The following is a 3372-nucleotide window of genomic DNA, read 5'->3' on the forward strand; positions in this document are numbered from 1 at the left end:
TTTTTAATCAGAAAATTCACCAGAAAGAATGATTTCGCAAGCCAATCAAAATATGTGATAAATATTGTTTAGATTTATGAAACTCTAGGCATTATAATGATTTTTTTAATCAGAAAATTCACCAGAAAGAATGATTTAAGATTGCTCTTCAATAGGAAAAAATACATAAAAGAAGCAGAAGGGCTTCACAACTAGAGATATTGTACATAATGTGAAGGTCAGGCTTTTCTTTCCAAACTCAGTCATTTTATACAAAAACAGAATCAAATTTCACCAGTCCCAGGAAATATTTTAGAGATCCTTCCCTACTCCAAGCTATTACCACAGGCTGCCTCAAGGCGTTTCTTTCCTCTTGACTACAGCCTGTAACTCTCTTCAACACGCAGAAACTGAATTGCTGTAAAACTGCGTTACCCTGTCACTGGTTTGAAATCCTTGGGAAAATTGTGATAGCTTTACAGGGGCTGTGTCGCTTAAATTATTTAAAGTTTAAAATGTCTCTTTTTTTTTTTAAACAATATACAGAAACCCTACACCCAATTACTCAAAGAACTCTAACAACCACTATAAAAATGTCAGCATCTACCAACAATTAGTGTACATATATATAGCCCATTTAAAGATAGGGAAATTCTGTATGTTACAGCACAGACTACTGGACTGCTAAATGTTTTTTTTTTAACGCAGTTCAGTATCTTCAGGGAGTTGTCCAAAACACACATACTCTATAATAGGACAGCCAATGTATATGAGTAAGGGTGGGTTAAAATTAATTGCCTGACATATGAACCAAACTAACTGAATAGTGATGTGAATCCTTCAATGCTCCACTGAGCTGCAGTGAACTACACTCCTGCCAAAATCCCTAAAGTACTGACTTAACTCTGAATATGCAACCATAAATCTTGACTCTCTTGACCCTTCCCCAACATATTTTTTCCTCATTTCTTTTCCTATCCATTTGTATCCCTAGCAGAAAGCATAAATTGTATTAGCATAGAGAAGCTCACAAAAAAAAACCCAAACCCCAAACCACAAAAAAACCCAACTCCACAGGCTGCTTTGAGTAGAGCCAAATTTCCTCTCTAGATCTCCGGGCTTATTGATCAGAGGCTTGAACTTTTCACCTCTTTAGTAGAACAGGCTTTCTGATCATCGCAGTGTGATGCTTGTCTGTGCACAGAGGCTTCTGCTTGCGGGTATGATAATAACTGACATTAATCACATAGTGCTTTTCCCATTAATGTTTCCATGCTTTAAATTAGAAGGCTACTGTGATTATATAGCCTTTTTTGATTCATAATAATCCAATTAATCCAATTTGTACAGGCAATGTAAGCACAGAATTCAGCCCTCCTCCACAAACGTTAATGAGCCAGTGACCTTGTGACATGTGGCTTCATCTCAGCTTCACGTGTTGGAGGATACAAGCCACTAAGTTCAGAGCAGCAGTGTCTTGATGTCACTTCAGCAAACAAGCACTCGCAAAGCCCATGCCCAGGAACAAGGGGGTCTGAATCAGTCTAACAAGCCAGAAGTGCCGAACTAGTAACTCCTTGGTAGCACCCCTCCTTCCATCGGGCAAGCACGGTTCTGTAACACAGACCTTGCAAGGACCAGCCTTTTCACACTGCTAGCTATTTATAGCTATTAAGTCAGCAACATCAGGCAGACCCAAACATAGACAGAACACCAGAAAAGTGCAGTCTGTGCTAGAAGCAGAGCCTGGGCTTATCAACCGCTAAGCTGGAGCCATAACATAAATTCACCAGACTGGAAATACAGATCTAGAAAACCTAAGTGCTACCTATTTACCTCAGCCAAACAGCCAGGTAGTTAACAAGAGTGCTCGAGTTACGATATCAAACCACCAAGACATGTAGCTAGTGAACGATTAAAATCATAGGAATTTTATGATTCCTATCTGTGTAACACTGCAGCTGTTGAACAAATGACCCATAACCTATACTTTTCTATCCTAAACAAACTTCCTATACTAATCTATACTGAACAAACTTTTCCTCTTGGCATCTGACCACCTAAGGGAGATGAATAACCAAGCTCATGTACCCCTGAGCGTTAACATTGAACGTCACGTCTAGAAATAGCAGGTCAAGATCTTCCTAGGGCAAGCCTGAGATCTCTGGAACTACTGTTGTCAAACTGGCATCCAAACCGAACGTCAGCTTTGCCAGCTTGATGGATGCCTGGTGAACAGACTTGAGTGGTTTTAAGTAAGGTTACACACAGCCTTGTACAGTACACAGAAACAGCAAATACCAAGAAAGTTGCTCAGTACCATTTTAAACTAAAACAGGAGCCATGAAGTTAGAGGACCAGGAAGAGAAAAACTACAGGAAGGTGGAAAGAGGAAATTTTTGTACATGTTTTATATAAAATACACAATGTACAGAACGAGCAGTGAGAGGACACATCGGATGCAGGGCCCAATCCCACAGGCCTTGCGCTCCATGCTCGCTAACCTGAGCAGTCCTATTTGGAGCGAGAGCTGACACAGGATCTTCTTCGTGATCTTGTAAAACTGCAGCTATTACTACAAATACACTCAGAGATCTAACGGACCACAAGTTTTCAGTAGGAATTCACATACTTGGTATATCTCTGTGGGGCCCTGATGAAATCAGACAGTGTTTTGGTAGTGGCCTGTCGCACAGGGCTCAGACACCCCTGCAGCTCCTGGGGTTTACGTATTGCTGTAGGGTAGAAGGAAGCTGGCTGCTCGACGTCTCGAAGGCCGCCTGGTGCCATCAGCCACCCCAGGACACACTTCCACCTGCCTGTTTTATCTCTCCAAGCATCCATCTCTCCTAAAACCATCCCCTGGCGGGAAACGCACCCTGGGGGCCTACAATGCTCCCCCTCAATACCTGCGGGGCCCGGCTCCCGCCTGCAGAGCGACTCATGAAGCACGCACGTGCCTTAACTGCCGGGAACTACAGCTGCTGCACCACAAAACCCAGCCGGGTTTTGCTGCCTGACTCACGCCGGGGTTGTTCTGAACCTGTGAGGACCGAAAGCACCGAGCGCGCACACCTACTGGGGGAGGAGACGGGCGAGGCGTTTAACGGCTGCCGCCCCCACACGACGACCCTACCTCGCGCCCCGCTGCCGCGCATGCGCACATCTGCCGCCGCGCTCAGTCGGCGCCACAGCGGAAGCAGCTACGCTGTCGAAGCAGGCGGAAATGACCTCATAGCACAGCTTCTTCCCCGCCCTTCCACCCGCTTGCCGGCTGTTCCGTGTAGTCGCTCCCTCTCGGGCGGCGGGTGACGTGATCGGGGGCGGCTCCCCCATTGGCGGCGCTCCCCGCGGCGCGCGGAGCCGGCGGAGGATGTCGGTGCCGCCGCTGTG

Source organism: Aptenodytes forsteri, unplaced genomic scaffold (assembly GCF_000699145.1).
Source record: "Aptenodytes forsteri isolate BGI_AS27 unplaced genomic scaffold, ASM69914v1 Scaffold81, whole genome shotgun sequence".
NCBI classification, from domain to species: Eukaryota; Metazoa; Chordata; class Aves; order Sphenisciformes; family Spheniscidae; genus Aptenodytes; species Aptenodytes forsteri.